The sequence below is a fragment of the Octopus bimaculoides genome, chromosome 29, assembly GCF_046866305.1.
Source record: "Octopus bimaculoides isolate indiv1 chromosome 29, ASM4686630v1, whole genome shotgun sequence".
NCBI classification, from domain to species: domain Eukaryota; kingdom Metazoa; phylum Mollusca; class Cephalopoda; order Octopoda; family Octopodidae; genus Octopus; species Octopus bimaculoides.
The window spans coordinates 13,195,529-13,221,824 of NC_142956.1; the positions used below are offsets into that span (position 1 = coordinate 13,195,529).

The following is a 26,296-nucleotide window of genomic DNA, read 5'->3' on the forward strand; positions in this document are numbered from 1 at the left end:
AGTCCATGCAGCTGCAAATGGGTCACCCTGCAATGGACTAACCTTCCAATCAGGGGGAATGTTCGCCGGCTCTCTCAGCCAGCAGAGTGACATCACTCAAAAGCTAAAACAATACAAAGTACATTGTGATCAGTGGTGATGTATAAAAGTATCCAGTAGTCTTGCCAATCACATGATTATATATGTGGTCTGACCAATAAGTATCTGGACTTTTGCCATAGTAATGAAGCTAAAGCACAGTTTGACCTTTATGTTCTAGCTCACTTCTGCTGTTTACAGCAGTGCTTGGAAGGAAGATGTGTAGCATATGATCATCGCACTGACCATGGCACAGAGAAAGTTGAGCAGAGAATCTGCATCAAATTTTCCCAAAAGCTTGGCAGTACCTTTCCAAAAGTTTTCATCATTCTTGACACAATCAAGATCTTGTGCAACTGAAACCCGGAGTGTTTTCTTGGTCAACAGAAAGCAGTTTTGACACAAGCTTGGCAGACATGCATCTCATACCCAAACCCAAACCCAAATCTTCAGTGAAAATGGACTGAACTGAACCATAACTAAATACGGGAATTTTGGCTCTGATAACTTACAGATGGTGATTGGACAATTTCCTCTCACAGCTGCATGCATGTCTGTGATGTTTCTCTCAGTTCTGCTGACTGTGTGTCTCCCAGAACATCCATCAATATCAACATTTTTTTGGCCATCTTGAAAACGTCTGAACCACTCATAGACTTGAGTGCAGCTCATACACCCCTCTCCATACACTTTCGGCAACTTTGCGTAGGCCTTGCTTCCAAGCACCTTCCTTCTACATACCTTCCTTCCAAGCACTGCTGTAAACAGCGGAAATGAGCAAGAGCGTTAAAACTTAGTGTGCATGCACAGCAGATTTCAAGGTCAATCTTTGCCAAGCAGCTTCACTCTGCGTGCTTTAGCTTTGTTACTATGACAACAGTCCGGATACTTATTGATCAGACTTCGTATATATATATATATATTTCTCTTTTTTTTTCTTTTTCACTTATTTCAGTCATTTGACTGCAGCCATGCTGGAACACTGTCTTTAGTTGAGCAAATTGACCCCAGGACTTATTCTGTGTAAGCTTAGTACTTATTCTATCGGCCTCTTTTGCCGAACCGCTAAGTTACGGGGACGTAAACACACCACCATCGGTTGTCAAGCAATATTGGGGCGACAAACACAGATACACAAACATATATATATTTATTTATATATATATATATATATATATATATATATACGACAAGCTTCTTTCAGTTTCCGTCTACCAAATCCACTCACAAGGCTTTGGTCAACCCGAGGCTATAGTAGAAGACACTTGCCCAAGGTGCCACGCAGTGGGAATGAACCCGGAACCATGTGGCTGGTAACACAGCCACTCCTGTGCCTTTTTATATATATAGAGGCTAATACTGAACAATGAGAACGAATGCTCAACACTGCATTGGTGGATAAATATTCTTTATTTGTGGGTCAACAAGTCTACTATTGGTTTTATGTCAAAAGTTATCTCTCAACAACTGTCAAGCCTCTAACATGGGAATTTCGGCACTTGTCTCCATCTTGGATGAGAATACATGAAACCATTGGTAACCTTGTTAACCCTCATATAAAGCTTATATTTACACACACACACACACTGAGAAATATTCTTGAAGAAATCCAGTAGCATGTGCATCCTTTATGATGACCTCAGGTAGCCAATAACTGTGGACAAGCTTTACACAGCATTCTATAAGTTTTTTTTTTTTACCCAAATATGGCTCTATCTTTGGTAGATGGAATATAACTATATATATTTGGCAGATGGAAACTAAAGGAAGCTTGATATATATATATATATATATATATATCAGTCTTCCTTCAGTTTCCATCTACCAAATCCACTCACAAGGGTTTAGACACTTGACTGCGGTGCCACACAGTGAAACTGAACCCAGTACTTTGTGGTTGAGAAGCAAACTTCTTAACTATACAACCACGAAAAATCTCCAGTGGGTCCACAGAATTTTGGGCCAAACCCGATAAGACTAAGTCCTTCACAACAATACATTTTTTCCCCACTGAAACATGAATGGTTAAATCAGAAGGATATACATACATATATATATATATATATATATATATATATATATATATATATACAAATTAAAAGGGTAAAGGATTATCAATTTATTAATTAATAAATCAATTAACAATTAATAATTTTTACCAAGCCCATCGGTATGAAAGCACCATTATTGGTGGAGAACTTATTTAAAAGCTCATATATATTTATAAATATAATTAAGGGATCAGCAGATATTTGCTTCACCATATACCGAAGTTCAGAACTTCGGTATATGGTGAAGCAAATATTTGCTGATCCCTTAATTATATATATATATATCTATATATATATATATATATATATATATATATATATATATATATATATATATATATATATTGTCAGTGTATGATATTCAAAAAAGAAGCATACTCCTCTAAACCATAGAGCAATAATGTATTTATGAATAGTTAAGTCTATGTCTGATCATAGAGTAACCAATGGTTTTGCATCCATAAAGGGCTTAGCCCCATGGACGACTTGTCAGATCGTAATGGCAGAGGGCATATAACTCTTCAAACTGGAGGTAGAAATCCATTATGGTTAGTTAGTAGTAAACAAAAAATACATCTCATGGGTCAGCAAGGGCGAGTTATTTCCAGTTCAGTTGGCAGTCCATATGGGTTGAAGTGGCGAATGGGGAACCTCTGGCCTCAGGCTGCTTCTAGCCCAAAAGGGCTTCTTTTTCTTGTTGGATTCAATGAATGGCAAATCCCAAACTTGCAAGAGGTAGTGTTTGAAGAAAAGGCAGAGACTATAAATATCGTGTCGGGAATTTAACAGTAATTCTGGATAACAGGAGTTTTTGAAGTTACTTGCTCACGCTGCTATGCAAAGCTTGCATCATCTGTTCCTGTTAATGTAGGATACTGGCTGCTCTACGGTCCTCCATTTAATTTCCTATGGAGTTCCTTCATCCTTAGGGTGCAATACGTGGCCAACCTGGGATGTGACGTAATGTTTTTCTGGCAGTTTAAAAGACGACCTGTGGTTGTACAGGTGCTACTTAAAGGTAGTTCTGGCTGACTCGATAGATCTCCAAACTTGAGTTCTACTTCTGTTCACACCTCTGGTGCCTCTTCTATTGGCCCCCAGACCTGCATGTGTTGTTGTTGTTGCTGCTGCTGTTATTATGAAGCATCGGTCTGGTGATGGTGCTGTGGCTTTTGTCATTGTGGTGGTGATCCCTGGCCATAGTGCTGGTGTTGCTGCTGCTGTCGCTGATGGTGTTCTGGCTGCCATCATTGATAATACTGGGAATGGGACTGGTCGCTTTGCTGGTGCTGCTGATATTGGTGTGTTCTAGTTCCAGTTTCAAGAAATATATGCCCTCCAGCATAAGGGCCTGATTAGTTATCCACAGGGCTAAGTCCATATGGATGCAAAACCATTGGCCACTCTTTCACCAGACATATACTTAACTGCTTAAAAATATATATATATATATATATATATATGTATATATATATATATATATATGTATATATATATATATATATATATATATATATATATATATATATATATATATATATATATATGTATATATATATATATATATGTATATATATATATATATATGTATATATATATATATATATATATATATATATATATATATATATATATATATATATATATATATATATATATATATATATATATATATATATACAGGCTGTGCCAGAATTAACTATTTCAGTGAAATGGGACAATTCTTTTAAAAACTCACTTTTATTTATGTTTATCATGCTTAATATGTGTTAAAAGTGTATAATTTTTTTATTTCGTTCAGAATATGATTTTTATAATTATTTTTATAATTTTATTTTCATTCCTGTTGGATCCCACTTATCTGACCACAACAGCTTTTCATCAATTTGGATGCAATTATTTTCTCTACCACCATCCCAAAGATGGAGCAACAAATTAGCTGAGCTTAAAGAACGCATTCAGTTAGCCATGCAAGAGCTAACTCCTGAAATGCTTCAAAATGTGTTTTGCAATGCTAATGGTAGATATCAAATATGCACGGATTCAGACGGAGTACATGTTGAAAATTTCCAATAAAGTCATGATGCATGACTTATAAATCTATTTGTTTTAGTAACAGAATTAAGAAACAAACATAAAATTCTGTCAGCTTTTTAAAAATTTGTCCACTCTCATTGAAATAGATAGATAACACTGAGATACCCTGTATGTATATATATGTGTATATATATATGTACCAGAAACATTTCCCAAAGACTCCAGATTTTTGAAGCCACACTCTAAAAGGTCAGGTGACTTACAATATTGTTCTCTTTTTTTCTTTTATTTCCTTTCCGGCCATACACAAACAGTCATCTCAGAATCGTATTTCTATTATTTTCCTAGAAACTAACCTTCTGTTATAAATTCAAAACAAAAATACAAAAAGAAAAAAGAGAGAGAGAAAGAGATGATTAAGAATTTGAGACAAATTTGGGTTTCAATTAATTTCTGTATAAATTCCTTTTTCGGGTTTTTTTTTCTTGGTAAATAATTTTAGTTTTGTTATTCCAACCAAGTGTTTAAAATGATGAACCTTTGAAAGCAACAATATTTTATCTCATAATTTATGAGAATTGTAAGTTTTTCACCCTTTTCATACCAACCTGGTTCTATGACACAAAAGTTCACGTTTTCCTTCAACAGAAAAATGGCAACAAAACGTTTGAAATAATCTAAATTAAAATCTTCCATCAAAATTTCATGTTAATTTTGTTTCCAAACAACAAACTTACTGCACTAAATTTCCTTGTTTCCAAAATTAATTGAAACAAAGACAGCATATTGCAACAGAAGTATGGCCACAAAAATGTTGGCCCTTTTGATATCAACCTGTCTTAGACAACAATTCTCCTGGTTCTATGATACAAACTTGCTGTTTTATAGTGATCTTAATTAAAACCTTTCATCAAAGTGTCATGTTAATTTTGTTCCAACACCAACTCAATAATGACAAAGTTCTTTTACTAATTCCTTCATTATCTTCCATCGACACCAAACTGCCAGAGAGCAATCAGGGTTCCATGATACAAACTTCCTGTTTTAAAGAGATCTAAATTAAAACCATCCATCAAAATCTCAAGTTAATTTATATTCTAAGTACCAGCTTGATAACAGCAAAGTTATTTTACTAAATTCTTTGTTATTTTCAAAATCACTTCAAATTAAGGTAGCGTATTTCTATAGAAATACGGCAACGAAAGGGTAAGACAAATCTAAAAATCTTTTTCCCTCACATTTTCAAGTTTGTCTGTTCAAAATTCCAGCTTATTAATGAGAAAGTTATTTTACAAAATTCTTCCTCATTTTCAAAATTAATTGAAACAAAAGCATTATACTTCAATACATATATGCTAACAAAAGGGTTCAAGTGATCTCAATTAAAACCTTCATTCAAAATTTCCTTTTAATGTTCCAAACACCATTTTAGTAATGACAAAGTTATTTTACTAAATTTCTTAGTTATTTTTAAAATTAACTGAAAGAAAGGTGGTGGATTTCAGTTATGGTAACACAAAGAATAAGAAGTTTTGAATGGTACAACAATGCACTATAATACAAAAAATGGACTATCTACCTGTTGTAATTTAGTTATCCATAGTCTGAAGAAGAAATTGTATTCCGAAATATCATCGGACTATAGATAACTAAATTACAACAGGTATATAGTCCATTTTTGTATTATAGTGCACTGTTGTACCATTCAAAACTTTTTATTCTTTAGAAACAATACACAATGCTTCAAGTGAACTACAATACTCTCCTATGGTAACGTAAGATTTAAGGTGATCTAAATTAAATCCTTCCATCAAAATTTCAGGTTAATTTACATTCCAAACCTCAGCTTAATAATGATAAAATTTACTAAATTCTTCCTTATTTTCAAAATTAATTGAAAAAAAATCAGTGAATTTCAACAGAAATATGGTAACCAAAAAGTTAAAGTGGTCTTAGCTAAAACTTTCCATCAAAATTTCATGTTAATTTGTGTTCCAAACACCAACTTAATAATGACAAAATTATTTTATTAAATTCCTCATTATTTTCAAATTTAATTGAAACAAATGCAGTGTATTTCAACAGAAATATCGTAACTAAAAGTTTAAATTAAAAACTTCCAGCAAAATTTCAAGTCACTTTATATTCCAGGCACCACCTTAAAAAGGACAAAAATATTTTACTAAATTCTTCATTAACTTCAAAATTTTTGGAAAAAAAAAAAGGCCCCATACCCTTCATCTTTTCTTGTTTATTTTTATTGACATATCCATTGTAAAGGTTTTAACTTGTGACCGCAGTTCAAATGGTAACTGACCAATTGTAGAGACCGCTGGACTTAGACTTTGACCATAGGTGGAATTCTTGGTAATATTTTCTGTGAGTAAACTTTCTTAAGCATCCTACGGTAAAGTTTTGGATACATTTACTAGAGTTCACTTCGTTAGCATAGGTACTGTCCTTTGATAATAATGTTAGTAAGTTTCCTTATATATATTTTTTTTGGTAACTTCCTTTCATAAATTTTACATCTTGCCCCCCCCCCCCACTTTAAATTGAAACTACCCGTAAATAAATTGTAGTATTCTTTAGACCATTACTAGCATGCTCTTTTACCTAGGAACCACGTAGTCCCAAGATGGTCGTTACCAACGTCGCCTTCCTGGCACTTGTGCCAGTGGCACGTGAAACTACATTCGAGCAAGATCATTCGTCGTCTTCCTGGCACTTCTGCCAGTGGCACGTGAAAAAACATTCAAGCAAGATCGTTGCCAGTGCCGATGGACTGGCCCCTATGCAGGTGAAGCGTAAAATACACCATTTCGAGCGTGGTCGTTGATCGTTACCAATGTCGCTTCCCTGGCACTTGTGCCAGTGGCACGTGAAAAGACATTCGAGCAATATCGTTGCCAGTGCCGATGGACTGGCTCCTGTGCAGGTGGCATGTAAAATACACCATTTCGAGCGTGGCCGTCGCCAGTACCTCCTGACTGGCCTTTGTGCCAGTGGCACGTAAAAGCACCCACTACACTCTCGGAGTGGTTGGCGTTAGGAAGGGCATCCAGCTGTAGAAACTCTGCCAAATCAGATTGGAGCCTGGTGTAGCCATCTGGTCCACCAGTCCTCAGTCAAATCGTGCAACCCATGCTAGCATGGAAAGCGGACGTTAAACGACGATGATGATGATGATGATTGGGATTCTAGACTTTTTGTCTAAGCCATGTCTTCTTCCCTATTCCTCCTTCCCTTTATTTATGTTGTATGCTCTTGTTCTTTATTCTGATGAAGCTCCATTGCCTGAATTCGAATGTCCTATGTACATGAAGAATTTTATTTTCGCAATTATTTACAGACAGCGTTTGGCAATGGATGCAGAAATGGCTGTGAGATTTGTTACATCACCTATTTGGTCTGTCATGCTTTGTATTAAAAAATAAGCTATGAATGTGGTCCAATCATTGTGTTCGTTAATCTTTGGGTTTTCTCCATTTTCTAATTATTTACATTGGTTCCTAATAAACTCTGGTTTGTCCTGTTGTTACCTGCACTCTACGTGCATAGTGTCCCTGCACACCAATGCTTGGGGATAATACAGATAACGGATACCAATAGTATATACGGATATTTTATCCCTCAGTCAGTTACTATAACCACTAACTCTTTTACACATACACATATACATGCACATATACATATATATATATATATATATATATATATATATATATATATATGTACATACATATACTCTTTTACTTCTTTCAGTCATTTGACTGTGGCCATGCTGGGGCACCGCCTTTAGTCGAGCAAATCGACCCCAGGACTTATTCTTTGTAAGCCTAGTACTTATTCTATCGGTCTCTTTTTGCCGAACCGCTAAGTTACGGGGACGTAAACACACCAGCATCGGTTGTCAAGCGAAGTTGGGGGGACAAATACAGACATACAAACATATACACACACATACATATATATATATATACATATATACGGCGGGCTTCTTTCAGTTTCCGTCTACCAAATCCACTCACAAGGCTTTGGTCGGCCCGAGGCTATAGTAGAAGACACTTGCCCAAGGTGTCATGCAGTGGGACTGAACCCAGAACCATGTGGTTGGTAAGCAAGCTACTTACCACACAGCCACTTCTGCGCCTATATATATATATATATATATCTAATTTTTCAAAATATATTTCGGCATTTTTGTATTTGCTGCCGATTAGGTAAACCGCAAATACGCGGTATATTTTTAAAAATTAGACATAGGAACACGAACCATGCTGCTTATTGACTCGTGCTTCATATGTTGTCTGGTCATTTCTGCTGATGATAGTCCGACCTTGTTAAGATATATATTTTTATCTTACTAAAATTGACTTGAAACCATGGTACAGAATATAGATTGGTAAAAGTTTTTATTTTTCATTTCCTTTCAAAATTATCCCTAATTTTTGTGGTATATAGTCTTTTGCTGCTATTTCTAGCGAGTAGATGTCCTATTATAGGCATCTCTGCATTTTAAATGAATAATACATAGTCTATTGACTGTTTTTACTCTCGCTAGACCACTGGTGGTAAATAAAATTTCTAAAATTTTTTTGCTACCCTATAATTTATTAATATATATATATATATATATATATATATACATACATATAAATACTAACATACATCCATATAACCCTAACCCCATCCCAGGTCTTCCTGGGTCTATCTCTTCCACAGTTTCCTCCACTGCTCAGTCTTGTACCTCCCTCTCCCAACCAACAACTGAAACTCCTGTTTGAGGGTTCGGCAATTTCTTGCCAAACAACCTCACATACGATTTCCTTATTGGGATCAAATGTTTGTGTGCACACAAGCTCTCTCCCTCTATCAGATTGACATTACTTGTACAGGTGCACCATATGCCACATGTCAGATGTCGAAATGACCACGGAGCAACCTGAAATAAAGTGCTTTGCTCAAGAACACAATGCAATGCTTGGTCTGGGAATCAAACCCAAGATCTCACAATCAAGAGTGTAATACCCTAACCATTAAGCCATGCAACTTCAATATACATATATACATATTTCTTTATTGCCCACAAGGGGCTAAACACAGAGGGGACAAACAAGGACAGACAAAGGGATTAATTTGATTACATTGACCGCAGTACGTAACTGGTACTTATTTAATCAACCCCAAAAGGATGAAAGGCAAAGTCGACCGCAGTGGAATTTGAACTCAGAATGTAACGGCAGACGAAATAACTCTAAGCATTTCACCCAGCGTGCTAATGATTCTGACAGCTTGCCACCCTATACATATATAGGTGCAAAATATGGCTGTGTGGTAAGAAGCTTACTTCCCAACCACAGGGTTCTGGGTTCAGTCCCATTGCATGCTACCTCAGACAAGTGTCTTCTACTATAGCCTTGGGCTGACCAAAACCTTGTGAGTGGATTTGGTAGACGGAAACTGAAAGAAGCCTGTCATGTGTGTGTGTGTTTGTCCACCACCCCTCATCACCACCTGACAACTGGTGTTGGTGTATATATGACCCTGTAACTTAGCGGTTTGACAAAAGTGACCGATGGAGTCCTGCATGGCCACAAATGACTGAAACAAGTAGAAGAATGTCTTTTATCTTTTACTTGTTTCAGTCATTTGGCTGTGGCCATGCTGGAGCACCACCTTGAAGAAATTTAGTCAAATGAATAGACCCGCCCCCCCCCCCCGAACTTTTTTTTTTTAATTGCACTGCAAAAAACCACAAACAACCTCCAAAGCAGGCAGGGCTGTGTAGTAAGAAGTTTGCTTCTGAATCACATGGTTTAAGGTTTCAATCCCCTGTTGTGTGTGAAAGTCTTTGGTTTGCTTTTGTCCCCTACCACCGCATGACAACCGGTGTTGGTCTGTTTATATCCAATAACTTAATAGCTTGGTAAAATAAACGACCACTACAATAAGTACCAAGCTTTAAACAAAAGATAAGTACTAGGAGTAATTTGTTCAACTAAATCAACGGTTCTTAACTGTGGCTCCCAGGGTCATATGCAGCCCTCAAGCATCCTTCTTGCAACCCTCGACAGTCTTCTATAAATATAAATATTTTTTTAACATTTTTTTTGTAGTTTTGGTGCGGGCCCCCTAAAAAGATCCTGGTTTTTTTATCATGTCTAGATTTTTAAAAATATTGAACGTGCAGCCCTCAAGCATCCTTCAAATGGTACACCCTCTATAAATATAACAAATGTTTCTTTGAACAATTTTTTTTTTCTTTTGTTATTGCAGCCCCCTAAAAAACACCAGGTTTGTTATCGGGCCCAGATATTAAAAGCATTCAGCATGTAGCCCTCAAGTATCCTTCTAGTGGCCCTCAACAGTATTTCCTCTATAAATATAATGAATTTCTCTTTTACCAACTTGGGTTCTACTTTTGTTGGTGCAGCCCCCTAAAAAAATCCAGATTTTTTACTGAGCACAGATATTAAAAGCATTAACCATGCAGCCCTCAAGCATCCTTCCAGTGGCCCTCAACAGTACTCCTCCTATAAATATAATGAATTTCTCTTTTACCAGCTTGTGTTTTACTGGTGCAGACCCTTCAAAACTCCAGGTTTTTTTCTTGAGCCCAGATATTAAAAACACTGAGCATGCAACCCTTCCATTGGCCCTCAATGCCCTTCCTACAATAAATATATTAAATTTTTCTTGAATCAACATGTTTTTGGTGCAGGGCCCCTAAAACAAAACCAAGATTTTGGGATCTGGCCCAGATGTTAAAAAAGATTGAAAAAAACAGGATTCAACACATGAAGGTCATACTAATGATTGAGAGCAGGAACTAAAGACAAACTGGGTGCAAAAGGGATCAGAAAATCGTGGGTCCTTACTTGTTAGTTGTGTTTAATTTTCATTAAGAATCCAATCCAAATGCAACTTAAAATAGAAGAGAGGGGAAATAAAACTGTGAAACTGTTGCTGTTTTCATCTAGACATCTTTTTTAAAATATCTGTAAAAGAAAGAAAGAAAAGGCTGTGTCTTTTAGGAGAAAAAAAGGTGAGAATAAGGGGGGAAGTCTCAGAGTATAGTAGCTTCAATGCCTTATGTCCTCACTCTCACCAAAACCTTGAGAGTGGACTTCATAGACAGAAGATCAAAGAAGCCTATACACACACACATGTATGTGCATATATATATAAATATATAATTAAACCTTGGGAGAGGCATTATGCCGGTAATAAACACACGCACTGGTTCAGTCCTTTATTAATTTATATAGTTTTTTGTTAAATTATTTCATTGCACTCTTGCAATGAAATAATTTAACAAAAAACTATATAAATTAATAAAGGACTGAACCAGTGCGTGTGTTTATTACCGGCATAATGACTCTCCCAAGGTTTAATTGTATTTCGTTCAACACACGTATCCACATCAAGAATCTTGCACACGAAATACACATACAAAATATATAAATATAAATATATATATATATATATATACACACATACACACACATGTATATATACATACATATACATACACACACACATATACTCATATGTATACATACACATATATATGCATATATATATATATATATATATATATATATATATATATATATAACACAAATAATAAATGAGTATATGCATATATACGTACATGTATGTACATACCTACATCTACATGTATATATAGATGCATATCTGGGTACAGGACACTGCAAAAAAAAACGTGGACAAAATGAGTACAGAAAACACACAGGCCACATAGAGAACATTTCCTTCATCAGCTGCCACCATTCTAAAACTAAGTGTTGTATATATATATATATATATATATATATATATCTCACATAAGAACAAGATACTGCAGCAGCCTCGGTTTCAAAGGACCTCAGCTCTTCAAAGCCCTGCCAAAACATTTGAGAGACCTGCAAGACACGGATGTGGAGGTCTTCAAGACAAAACTCGACGCTTTCCTCTCCACGATACCAGACGAACCAATGGCTCGAAATGAGACACAGTTTAGGGCAGCGATGTCAAATTCTCTTATACACCAGATGTGCCATCAAAACTCTTGATTAGACTATATCAGGTGCAGGAGAAGAGCCATGCAAGGAACGTGAAGAGAGCAAAGCATAAAGACAGAAAATCACGGTGGTGCTCCAGCATGACCACAGCCACTTGGCTGAAACCCATGAATAAATAAATAAATAAATATATATATATACATACATATATATTTATATATATATATACATACACAAACATATATATGTAAATATATATATATATATATATATATATATATATATATATATATATACAGACACACACACACACATATATATACATGCATACACACATTTATATATATATATATATATATGTATACATCATTCACCATGATAGATCGCTGACCACTACATTTATATTTTTTTCTCCTTGTTTCTTTCTGTTGAAGAGCGTAGGCTCAAAACGTCAAAGACTTTCTCTATTCCCGAGCGTTAAACTAATACATCCATTTGTTGTTTACACCACCTGTCTTCGTGTGTTGTTTTTTTCGTAAATTCTCCCATATATATATATATATATATATATATATATATATATATATATATATATATATATATATATATATATATATATATATGTATATATCTATATATATATATATATACACATGATGGGCATTTTCAGTTCCTGCCTATCAAAGCCTCTCTTTTGTCAGCCTGAGGCTATAGTAGAAGACACTTGCCCAAGGTGCCACAAAGTGGGACTGAACCAAGAACCATGTGGTCAGGAAGCAAACCTCTTACCACACAGCCACGCCCATGCCTATATATAAATATATACTGTATAACAAAAATAATTAAAACAGCATCCATGCTTCCCCGCGCCGACCCAAGGAAACCAATTTTCTGCAGAGGAATGGTGGTAGATACATCGATTTAATTAAAAGCTGTCATGTTGTTTATCTGCAAAACTGTGTCACATCCTCACGAGGATTGTCGATAATATTGCTGACGGCGTCTCTTTTCGAAATCGCAACACTGATGGATGCAGTAATTTCCAACTTCCCAACCAATAATGACTTAATGTGATTGTTGGTATTGTTTGCGGTGGTGTTGGTGGTAGTGGTTGTTTGTTGTGGTGGTGGTGGTAGTGGTGGTTTGTAGTGGTGGCGGTGGTAGTGTTTGTTGGCAGTAGAGAAGATGGTGGTAGTGCTTTTTTGTAGTGTTGGTGGTGGCAGTAGTGGTGATGGTTGTAGTGGTTGTTTGCAGTGATAGTAGTGGTGTTGGTGGTCGTTTTTGTTTGTAGTGTTGGTGGTGGTGATTGGTGTAGCGATGGTGGCAGTGGTCGTTTTAGTGGTAGTAGTGTTCATTGGCTGTGATGGTGGTGGTAGTGATTGTGGTGGCAGTCATGGTGGAGGTGGAGGCAGTGGTGGTGGTGGTCGCAGTTGTGTTTGTGGTGGTGGTGGCTGTGGTGGTAATAGTTGTGGTGGTGGTGGTGATGGTGGCAGTTGTGTTTGTGGTGATGGTGGCTGTGGTGGTAATAGTTGTGGTGGTGGTGGTGGTGGTGATGGTGGCAGTTGTGTTTGTGGTGGTGGTGGCTGTGGTGGTAATAGTTGTGGTGGTGGTGGTGGTGGTGATGGTGGCAGTTGTGTTTGTGGTGGTGGTGGCTGTGTTTGTGGTGGTGGTGGCAGTGGTTGTGTTCGTAGTGGTAGCTGAGTTTGTGGTGATGGTGGCTGTGGTGGTAATAGTTGTGGTGGTGGTGGTGGTGGTGGTGATGGTCGCAGTTGTGTTTGTGGTGGTGGTGGCTGTGGTGGTGGTGGTGGCAGTGGTGGTGGTGGTGGCAGTGGTTGTGTTTGTAATGGTGACTGTGGTGGTGGTTGCCATTTGTGGTAGTGGTGATGGTGGCAGTGGTTGTTTGAGGTGGTGGTGGTGGTGGTGGTATTGATATAGGTAGTGGTGATCATGGTATTGGCACCATTGCAAGTGTTAGTACTGGTAAGTTGCTAACAGTGGTGTATAGGTGGTAACGTTGGTAGTGTAGGCGGTCATAGTGTTGGTTGTAGTGATAGTGGTGGTGATTCAGCTGGTATCGCTGGTGTAGTAGTTGTTCTTGGTGGTGCTGGTATTGGTGGTTTCAGTGGTAGTGATAGTGCGAAAGGTAGTGGTAATGTCAGTGTTAATTGGCATTTTGGAATAGTAATTCTGAAAAGCATATGTTGTTAGCAGTACAGGCGGTGGTAGCGGTGGTGACAGCTATAGGAGTGGTACTGGTGGCCATGGTGATGGTGGAAACATGGTAGTGTTGACTCAGTACTCCTTGTTTGTGGTGGTAATATTGTTAGTGCGGGGTGGTAGTGCTATTGTTGTAGTTTCTTTGGTGGTGTTGTTACTGTTCTTACTATTTATTACCATTATTATTATTATCATTATTATTATTATCATTATTATTATTATTATTATTATCATTATTATCATTATTATAGCAGCGCACTGGCAGAATCATTAGCATGCCGGGCGAAATGCTTAGCAGTATTTAGTCTGTCTTTAGTGTCTTTAGGTTCTGAGTTCAAATTCTGCCGAGGTCGACGCTGCCTTTCATCCTTTTGGAGTTGATAAATTAAGTACCAGTTGCATACTGGGGTCGATCTAATCAACTGGCCTCCTCCCTCAAAATTTCAGCCCTTGTACCTAGAGTAGAAAGGATTATTATAATTATTTATTATTATTATCATTATTAAGGCAGTGAGGTGGCAGAACTGTTAGCACACCGGATGAAGTGCTTAGTGGTATTTCGTCTACCTTTACGTTTTGAGTTCAAATTCCACCAAGGTCGACTTTGCCTTTCATCCTTTCAGGGTCGATAAAATAAGTACTAGCTGAGTACTAGAGTCAATGTAATCAACTTACCCTCTCCCCTGAAATTGCTGGCCCCATGCCAAAATTTGATTATTATTATTATTACTATTGAGTGAGAGAGCAGCACATGCCTTCAAAGTGACACTAGGGTACAAATATACGAAGCCCAATATACCCATCATGACTACCCGTCTGATAAGGGTGCACCAAGCACATGCATCACATACAATATGTGTACAATATGGTGACCTCATATCAAGATAAACAACACATGATCTTGCAGGTGGGACCTTTTTCTTCAGGTTGAGTAGCCCATGCCACTCAAAAGGTCACTGAATAAGCGTTGTTGAAGGATGTTGAACAAAACACCTATGATTCCGGGGGTGAAGCTATGATGCTCCCCCACTACTTCTGCTCATGATCTGAGATGCAGATATTGTCAGCCACCAAGGGACATGCTCAACTAGTTCAGGTCAAACAACTGACAAACAAATCTGTGGTATTGAGCAGAATATTTGCTGTAGCCCATCTCTTTTTATACCAAGACAAAACAATGTACATGATAACATTTCCAATCAGTTAAGATCAGAGGCCATGAGAGCCACTGCCTGGTTATTCCATATATGTACAACAGATAAGACTGTTGGAAAAAAACTTCCTATCATCAGGTTGCAACAAGGAACCGTAGATGCCAAGAAGCTAGCAGTCTCTTAGAATACTGTATTCTAGCAGTCCCCAACAATATTGTTTTCAGGAGCTGCACAAAACTAGATTTTATGCTTATTTCCTCTATCCTTTTGTTCAAATCTTTAGGAATTATTATTATTATCATTAATGGGGTGGAGCTAGTAGAATCGTTAGCACACTGGGCAAGATGCTTAGTGGTATTTTGTTCTGAGTTCAAATTCCGCTGAGGTCGACTTTGCTTTACATCCTTCCAAGAGCAATAAATTAAATACCAGTGTAACACCAGGGTCAATGTAATCGACTAGTCCCCTCCCCCAAAATTTCAGACATTCTGCCTTTAGTAGAAGGGATTATTATTATTATTATTATTATTATTATTATTATTTTCTCTCCCTTATGTAAATCTCCACACAAACTTGTCTGTTCATGCAATGTCCCCCAGTGCCGCTGGACTGGCTCCTGTGCAGGTGGCACGTAAAATACACCATTTGAGCGTGGCCGTTGACTGTACCGCCTGACTGGCCTTCATGCCGGTGGCACATAAAAGCACCCTCTACACTCTCGGAGTGGTTGGCGTTAGGAAGGGCATCCAGCTGTAGAAACTCTGCCAGATCAGATTGGAGCCTGGTGTAGCCATCTGGTTTCACCAGACCTCAGTCAAATCGTCCAACCCATGCTAGCATGGAAAGCAGACGTTAAACGATGATTATCATTATTATTATTACTATTATTATCATGATCTAGAAAAATCTTACTCAGCAGAAAAAAACAAAACCCCTTTTCCTTTCCAAAAAATTTACGAAAACATTTGCAGTTTTTTCCTTTATTATGTATTTTTTTTTTTTTTTTTACATTTTCATCTAATTTTTTCATCATTATCCCACTTTATTTTTATAAATTAACTTTATTATTGTTGTTGCTGCTTCTACTTTTAAGTCTTTTGTTTTTGTACTTATTGTTGTTGTTGTTGTTGTTGTTGTTGTTTTGCTTCATTTTCGCCATTTTAATTTTAATTTTCGATTTTTCGATAGTTTTTGTTTTCTTGAAGTGTGTTTGTTTATATTTATGTACAAGCATTTTATTTTTACTTTTCATTTTTTTTTTTTTTTTTTGCTTTTTTTATGTTTTTTTTTTAAATTTTCTTTTACTTTCAGAAAAATCTTAGGAGTGATAAAAAAATACCAAAAAAAAAAAGCACAAAAGAAAACAACAACAACAACAACAACAATAATAATAATAATGATGACGATTTGATGATTCAGAGATTTTCAAAATCTTCGAGAGAATTACGGTTAATTAATTCTATAGATAGAAAATTACATATTCTTCTGTTTCTGTGATGGAATGATTTTTTGGTGCCGTGCAGCAGCTGTTGTTGTTGTTGTTGGGTGGTGGTGGTGGTGGTGGTTGCAGTGGGTAGGTTAGTGAAACCCTTGAGAGAACAAATACAAATATGTATGTGTGTGTATAAATAGTGTGTGTATGTGTGTGTCTGTGTGTGTTGATTCACCATCTAGTGGACAGTTCTGACAAATTTAAATGTATGCGTATATATATATATATATATATATATATATATATACATACACATATATATATATATATATATATACACATACACACACACACATATACATACATCTGCATATACAATTATGTGTGTGTGTGTGCATGCATGCATATGTATTTACACAAATATACACGCATACAGATATTTATATACATCTGTATATACATTTTAATATATACATATACATAAACATCTTTATTTATATATACGCATGTGTGTGTGTGTATGACCACTCCTCACCATTCATATGTATGTATGTATGTATGTATGTATAGTGTATTCATTGTTGAATGTCTTCTTTCTTACTGTTCCGTTATACATAGTTTACAGAGCCCTCAGTAAACATTCATCCACTAGATTATTTTTCATGACCATCAGATTATAGTGTAAATCATACATATTTATACACACACCCAAATACACATAAATACATATAAACATATATATGTTGTTGTTGGCACTCCGTCGCTTACGACGTCGAGGGTTCCAGTCGATCCGATCAACGGAACAGCCTGCTCCTGAAATTAACATGCAAGTGGCTGAGCACTCCACAGACACGTGTACCCTTAACGTAGTTCTCGGAGATATTCAGCGTGACACAGTGTGACAAGGCTGACCCTCTGAATTACAGGCACAACAGAAACAGGAAGTAAGAGTGAGAGAAAGTTGTGGTGAAAGAGTACAGCAGGGTTCTCCATCATCCCCTGCCAGAGCCTCGTGGAGCTTTGGGTGTTTTTCGCTCAATAAACACTGACAACACCCAGTCTGGGAATCGAAACCGCGATCCTATGACCGCGAGTCCGCTGCCCTTACCACTGAGCCATTGCGCCTCCACACAATGATACATATATACACATACACACACACATATAAATGTATATATGTATGTATATACACATGAATAAATACACATGCATATATATTAATATACATCCATATACTCATTTGAATATATATATATATATATATATATATATATATATATATATATATATATATACATATAAAACAATATTATTAATTATTTAAGTGGTGCCACTTCAAAAACACCTGTGCCAGTGCTGTGTTAACACACCCATAACGGACGATGACACGTAAATAGCACCAGGTACGCTTGGTTAGGTGGTTGGCATTAGGAAGGGGATCCAGCTATAGAAACCATGCAAAAACAGACAGCTAGAGTCCAAAAGCTCCCAACTATCCAACTCCATGTCAAACCATCCAACCCATGCCAGCATGGAAAGCTGAGGTGATGGACTGAAACCAAAACACCATCGAAAAGAAATGGGAAGGGTTCTGTTACATAAACAAAGACATGACTGTGTGGTTAAGACTTCTTTACTCAATTACTTTTACCCCCTCCCCTTACTTAGCGGTCTATTAGCTCTTTTGTCTTAATGACGGTCAATCACACAGTAATTTCCCTTTGTTTAACGGTCATTTTTCACAGGAATTTTCAATGGCCGGTTAACTGAAGAGATGTTGGCGTGGGCTCCCACCCCGGCATCCGAAACTCGGAGTTTTATCATGGCTGCCGAATAATTGTCACATATTATTTACAGATAAATTCCTCTATTTACATAATATTGAGGTCTCTTTCTTTCTTTTGTTGTCTTACCTTTTCTATCAATATATATATATATATATATATCGTTTAACGTCCGCTTTCCATGCTAGCATGGGTTGGACGATTTGACTGAGGACTGGTGAAACCGGATGGCAACACCAGGCTCCAATCTAATTTGGCAGAGTTTCTACAGCTGGATGCCCTTCCTAACGCCAACCACTCAGAGAGTGTAGTGGGTGCTTTTACGTGTCACCCGCACGAAAACGGCCACGCTCGAAATGGTGTCTTTTATGTGCTACCCGCACAAGCCAGTCCAGGGGCACTGGCAACGATCTCACTCGAAAATCCTACGGGAGCCAGTCAGGCGGTACTGGCAACGGCCACGCTCATATATATATATAATTCTTTGTCTGTCTGTTCCCTATGCATTCTCAAATAGCTCCATCAAATCAAATTTTACAAGGTAACAGTATTATACCCCATGTGTGTTAACATGTAATATTTATTTTCATTTGGATTGAAACAATAACATTTTCTTGAAGCCAAATCTTTCCTTTTCTGGGGGAAGGATCTGTTTATGCGTGATTTCGATGTCACATTTGTTGAAAGTATGTAAAACAAACTGGAAAAGAAAAACAAAAACCTGTGTAACAAAACTCTATTGGTGGGAAACTCCAAGGTCCCTACCACTACCTGCTTTCTTTTCCGGAAATAAGTGGTTTGTGGTGCAACTGGAGGTCAGATAGATTGAATGCACTCAAAAAAACACGAGAAAAAAATTGTCACACTGAGGTGATGAAGTAAATGCCAGCATTTACTTCTGAGTAACTGCCATCGAGGTGATGAAGTAATTGCCAACATAAAGTCATCCTACTTATGAAGCAGTGTGCAAAAGCTAAGACTCACAACCAACATGAAAGTGCAGCTCAGTGGTGATAATGCAGGCAGAACCTTTTCAAAGAAACTATTGGACATCAGTAATAGCACTTCGGTTGGCGAGAAGTATGGCCAGGTGAGCGTGCCTTCTGGACATTTGGTATCTGATTTAAAGGAACTAATGAATAAGGTGTTTCCTAACTTGAGAAACCAGTTTACATATCACATCTGGCTGAAAACTTGTGCCATTTTAGTTCCAAAGAATGTGGAAGTTGTTGATTTGAACTTTAAACTTCTGGAACAGTTGCCAGGTGAGCGTCACATCTACAATTCCATTGACGCTGTACTCAACATCGATGAAGCTGTGAATTATCCAGTTGAATTCTTGAATCGTCTAATACCACCCGGCCTCCCACCTCAAGATTGGAGCACCAGTTATGCTGCTTCGAAACCTCGATCCACCAAAGTTTTGCAATGGCACCACGACTTATAATAAAGCAAATGATGCCAACAGTCTTGGAGACAACAATTTTGACTCGTAAAGCAAGCGGTGAGCCTGTATTCATTCCTAGAATTCCACTTTTTCCTTTGGATATGCCTTTCCAGTACAAGTGCCTGCAATTCCTGTTGAGACTGAGCTTTGTAATGAGCATTAACAAGGCCCAGGGACAGTCCTTGGATGTGGTAGGTCTGAATTTTGCGGAACCAGTTTTCTTCCAAGGTTAACTTTAAGTGGGATGCTCAAGAGTCGGCAATCCTAATCATTTGTTTATTTATGCCCCACAAGGAAAGTATAAAAATGTTGTTTATCAAGAAGCTTTGCAAATTGAATAAGATTCACCAAATCATCAGGTATTTATTATTTAACTGTAATATTTTTAAGTGTTGTAAATGTATCAATAATCTACACGTTATTTTATTTTTAAATCTATATGCAAATTTATTTGTATGTCTACTGTAAAACTAAATGTCAGTTTGTTTCTACATTCATTGTAAATCTATTTCAACTCTAGCGCCCCTGAGGATTATATTCTCTGGGTGCACACAAAAACCCTTTTCAGAGTTATTTACTTTGAAATGTAATTATCTCACATCTGATTAGCCTGTTATTACTAACATGCTTCACGATTTTAGTATACATAACTTATTAGTATTTCCTCCTAACTTCTATAGACTCTGGAAATGCATTAAAGCCCTTTTCAGGGCTACTTTATTTGAATTCTTACTATAGGGTAGGTTATCATTGTTAGTTATATCATTGATGCATGTAGTATTCTCAAAGAGGTACGTCCAACACAGTTGTGACCTGATGGAGCCCCTGGCTTTTCAACGATCTTAATGTTGAGTCTGGCCTCCTTCAGAGCTTTCTTAAATCTTCAGGCTAGTTCTCCATGGGCTGTGGCCTCTACAAACATCACTCCTGGATATTCGTCACTCCTGGATATTCGTCAATCTTGTACCACATGTTCACCCTGTTTGCTTCGTCACAAACTCTCTGTATCCTATTCCAGTCTTTACTTCTATATCTGGGGCAGGTACCACTGGTTTCATTACATATAATGCTATCTAATTTCTTTCTAGCTCCTCCGTATACCAAACCCTATCTTCCTGATAATATCCAGAGAATTGCATGTGGTGCATGAAGCTCTGTACATGTTTCTTTGTTTCATAGGGTTTGCATAGTGGAGACACGTTGTTCATTATCCTAAGTCTGCTTTGAGTATGTTGATTTTCTGCCTTCGAAATGCAGAGTAAATGGAACAGGGACAACTGACGAAGGGTTATACTCTCTATGTTGCACGTCTATTTCTGTTTGTCTTTTTCGTTGTTCGAAAAAAGTTCGTTTTCTATATTTTCGTTTTTATGTTTTCGTTTCTCATTGTGTTTAATGTTTTTTTGATGTCCTGTACCCATATATGCATGTATATATATATATATACATATATATGTATTTATTTATATAAGGGCATTACTATACAAGAATGCCTCACGCATTTAAGGGTCTAGCTTTGAGAGCTGCATTTCCTCGTGTTCGGTAAAAATGTGTTGATAACGGTAGTTTGACCTTAGAGTCCCTCTTAGCGTGAGGCATTCTTGTATAGTAACGCCCTTATATAAATAGATATATTTTGGAGAATAAACGATGGATTTTTGTCCTTTATGAGGTTTTTTCCACGCTAGCTACTTGATAAATTCTTATAAAAGAATTCATCCTATTATTAAATTTAAATACATATATATGTAGGTTTGTACATATATGTAGGGATATATGCATATTTATATATTATTAATATTATATATATATATATATATATATATATATATATATATATATATATATATATATGCGCTTGTGTGTATACAGCAGCTTTCACTCAGTTTCCGTCTACCAAATTCATTGACAAGGCATTCTTCAGCCCTAGGGTATATAGCAGCAAATAATTACACAAGGTGCTGAACATTGGGACCGAACCTAAAACCACATAGTCACAAAGCTAGCTTCTTAACCACACAGCCATACATGCACCTATTGCAACATTTTCCTTTAACGAACTTCATTCGTTTCCAATTTTAACCCATTTTTTACGAACTTCTTCAACATTCTCTTACATTTTTCTTTGAAAAAATTCCTTAATTTTAAATTTTGCTTCTTTTTTCTATTTCACAATTTTATTCTAATATTATTATTATTATTATTATTATTATTTTCATTATTATTATTATTATTATTATTATTATTATTGGCTTTTTATTTTTTTATTTTTACGATTCTCCTTCAATGGTTTTTCTTTTACGACCTTCCTTAACTTCTAAAATTCCTTCTTAATTTTTATTCATTTATTTATTATATTTTTTTTTATTTCATTCCCTTTTGGGATTTTTTTTCATTATCTTCCTTTTACAAAAGATCAAAAAGGAAACAAAAAAAAAAGAAACAAGAAATAAAGGTATCGATTGTTGTTGTTGCTGTTGTTATCAGCAACCATTATTTTAAGAAGCAAGAATTAGAAATTATTCTTATTTATTATTATTATTATTGTTATTCTATTATTATGACTATTATTATTATTTTATTTTATATCATCATCATCATCATCTTTACGATAGCTAATCACGTTCTGAGTTCAAATTATGCCAAGGTCGACTTTGCCTTTCATCCTCTTTGGGGTCAACAAAATAAGTACCAGTTGAGCACTGGGGCCAATGTAACCAACTAACACTCCCCCTACAAAAATTCAGGCCTTGTGCCTATTGTAGAGAGGATTTTTATTATTATTACTATTATTATTATTATTATTATTATTATTGTTGTTATTATTATTATTCGCTGTCTTTTTTTTGTTGTTTTTTTTTTGGTGGGGGGAATGGTTGACTGATATTTGGGTAATTGTGGCATTTGAAAGGTCAGGGACATGGAGGGTAGGGTGCCATGGTGTGGGGGTGGGGTGGATTTGATAATGGCTTTTCTTGAGATGGTGGTTTAAGGAGAGGAGGAGTAGAGAGAGAAAGATGGAGAGATATGAAAAAACTCAGAGACAGAGTGAGAGAGAGAGAGAGAGAGAGAGAGAGAGAGACAAACAGACAGAGGAGGAAGGAGATGAAGTGATAAGAAGAGAGCAAGCAAGAGAGAAAGACAGAGGGAGGGAGAGAGACAGAGACAGATAGAGATGGACAGAGAGAGAGGGACACAGATATGGAGTGGAAGAAAAAGAGTGTGTAAGGAGAAATAGAGAAATATTGAGAAAATGTCCAAGAGAGAGAAAGAACGGAAGAGATAGAGAGAGATATATAGAAAGGGTTAGAGAAGAACAGAGAGAGAGAGAGAGAGAGAGAGGAGAAAATAAACTGGAAGGAGGAGAGAAAGAAAGAGAAAGAACAAGAGCAAGGATCCCAAACTACAATACGAGCAGTGAATGCATTTGTGTGGTGTTTTGATCTGGAAATAACAACCAAATCTTCAAGTCACACGCAACATATTCTCTTTTTAAAATGGACATGTTTAATCATGTAAGCCGAGCTAGACTATGGCTATATGAAAAACTAAAAGGTAAAGACTGGAATACCTTTGATTATAGGTTTGATGGACCGTGACTGACTCGGGGTTAAAACAACAACTATACCCATTAATACTAACTACTGTACTACACGAGATAATTTAGTCCTAGATACACAATGTCTTAACAAAAGAGGGGATGGTCATGGCTGGAACATTTTTTGTGGTAGAACTGTTTGATCAGGACTGACCTTTCACTAATTGGTTAGCTTAATTAATCAAACAATACTGGATACTACAGTTCTATATTTAAGAGATGAGGAATTATTTACATTTGACATGTCCTCATCTTGTTTGTTGTTAACACAACGTTTCGGCTAATATACCCTCCAGCCTTCGAATTTCCTTGGGGAAATTTCGAACCTGGGTTCTCATTCCTAAGGAATTTTTCGATGTCATTATCATTATTATTATTATTATTCAGGTCACTGCCTGGAATCGAACTCGGAATCTTGGAGTTAGTAGCCCGCGCTCTTAACCACTATGCCATATGCCCATGGGCAATAATGGAGTGAATTTTAGGGCTTATAAATCTAATATTCTCCTATCCTTCCCTAATACTGGTTCCCATATGCTGCTCATACCTGCACTCGGTCTGCTTCGGAGGTTACTGTGTTCTAGCATATGTGCTGCTTCTTTTAGTTTTTTTTATTTTCAAGTGGTGAAAGTCTATTTTTTTTTTAGAAAAGAATTCCAAGAAACAAGCCAGTTTGGAAAAGGAAGGATCTGGAAGCTTAAGGATCCTTTGAATAGGCAGAGATTTAGAGATGTCCTAACTCAAGCATTTGAAGATGAGGAGGAGGAGTTACAGACATGTAACATAGAAGACAATTGGAAGTTCATACAAGACAACTTGCTGAGTTGCCACACACGAAATTTGTGGCTAGTACAAAATCCCAAACAGACCTCGGATAGCATGGTGGTGGAATGGTGTAGATGACAGAGCTATTAGAACAAAGAAACAGGCTTGGAAGGACTGGAATAGTGGTAGTAGCAAAGAGCTATATCAGGCAGCTAGAAGGGAAGCTAGGAAGCAGGTATACTTAGCTAAGGATGAAGCAGAAGGGAAGAAGTTTGCCAATGTTCTGCAGTAGTGTTTCGGTTTTGCAAGACAATGTGCCAGGGAAAAATTATGATGCTGGGGGAGAGAAGTGTATCCGCATGGATGATGATTCACTTTTAGTTAGTGACTCTGCAAAGGTGTTACTATGAAAGGTCACTAAATGTAGAGAAGTCATGGGAGAAGGACAGTCTGTTTAACGAGGATCCAGTAATCTGAATAGACAATAGCATGGTAGACAAAGCCATGAAGGATATGAAAACGGGGAAAAATCCCCGGCCCATCAGGAATCACTGCAGAGATGCTTAAAATATCTGGCGGTGTGGGCTGTGATCTAGTCACTTGTATAGTTATTCAGGTTGCAAATGAAGGAGTCGCCGCAGCACGATAGTCAATTGCTGCAAAGGTAAAGGTGACAACTTAGACAGAAAAAAATTACAGAGGTATCAAATTGTAAGACCAGGTGATGAAAGTTAGAGAGAGGGTCATAGTTCAACTAATTAGGAATAAAATTAGTCTGGATGGGATGCAGTTTGGTTTTGTGCCAGGGAGACGCACCATTGATGGTAAGGCAGGCAAACAGAGATAGATAAACAGGCAGATGGATGGATAGATAGATAGATAGATAGATAGATAGATAGATAGATAGATAGATAGATAGACAGACAGCTAGACAGACAGATAGATAGACAGACAGCTAGACAGACAGATAGATAGACAGACAGCTAGACAGACAGATAGATAGATAGATAGGTTTCTTTATTAGCCACACAGGGCTCAACACAGAGGGGACAAAATACAAATGTAGAGTTTTTCTTTTCGAGGGGGTCGAAAACAAAGCAGAAAAAAAAAAACAAAAGTGGGGACAACGATGAAAAAAAAAAAAAAAAAAAAACATCGCAAAACGTTTGGGGTATTTACAAAAAATACGAAATAATACAAAAAATTCCCAATAAATGGGGAGGTTATCCGTGGAAAGAAAAACCTACGAAAAGACCACGGTAACCTCGGTCTTTAGCGTCACAGTTTGTTAAATAAAATTTCTCTGTTTACAAAATTTTAAAACGTTTTATAGAATCATGGTCAAGGTGGCTTCGTCATTTATACGTGCCATTCTTGCTACATGTATCCATCTTTTTTCGAAACATTTGCTAGACAACACTTGCCTCTCTACTCTCACCTTCCTTTTCAAGTGATACTTGAAAAAGTTGATGAGAGATTGACCAGAGAGGAAAGTATTTGTCTCTAATCCTTTCAGACGCGTCCACCAGATGCATTCTTTGGCCATAGCCACAAGTACGATAAATACAGCTCTTCCTTCCCGTTTAAAGGAAGGAGGCGTGACGATATTGACGATAGACTCGGTTGATAAACCGACTCGTCCCACATGCGACAGCAGTCGTTCGACATAAGCCCACAGCTCCGAAATGGTTGGGCATTGCACGAGT

General features: G+C 36.9%; 1 protein-coding gene across 5 annotated transcripts in view; it reads right to left on the bottom strand.

The window, feature by feature from the left end:
* The window catches only part of LOC106875495 (sperm-tail PG-rich repeat-containing protein 2-like), a 697,644-nt gene that overhangs the window by 663,665 nt on the left and 7,683 nt on the right, over nt 1–26,296 (bottom strand). For 4 of the 5 annotated variants that reach the window (XR_016239049.1, XR_016239048.1, XM_089345564.1 and 1 more), the window contains exon 2: nt 11,048–11,167. The exons of the other annotated variant lie outside the window; for it this stretch is intronic. The gene's annotated coding sequence lies outside the window, so the exon portion shown is untranslated. The remainder of the gene's footprint in view (nt 1–11,047; nt 11,168–26,296) is intronic. 5 annotated transcript variants of the gene reach the window in all.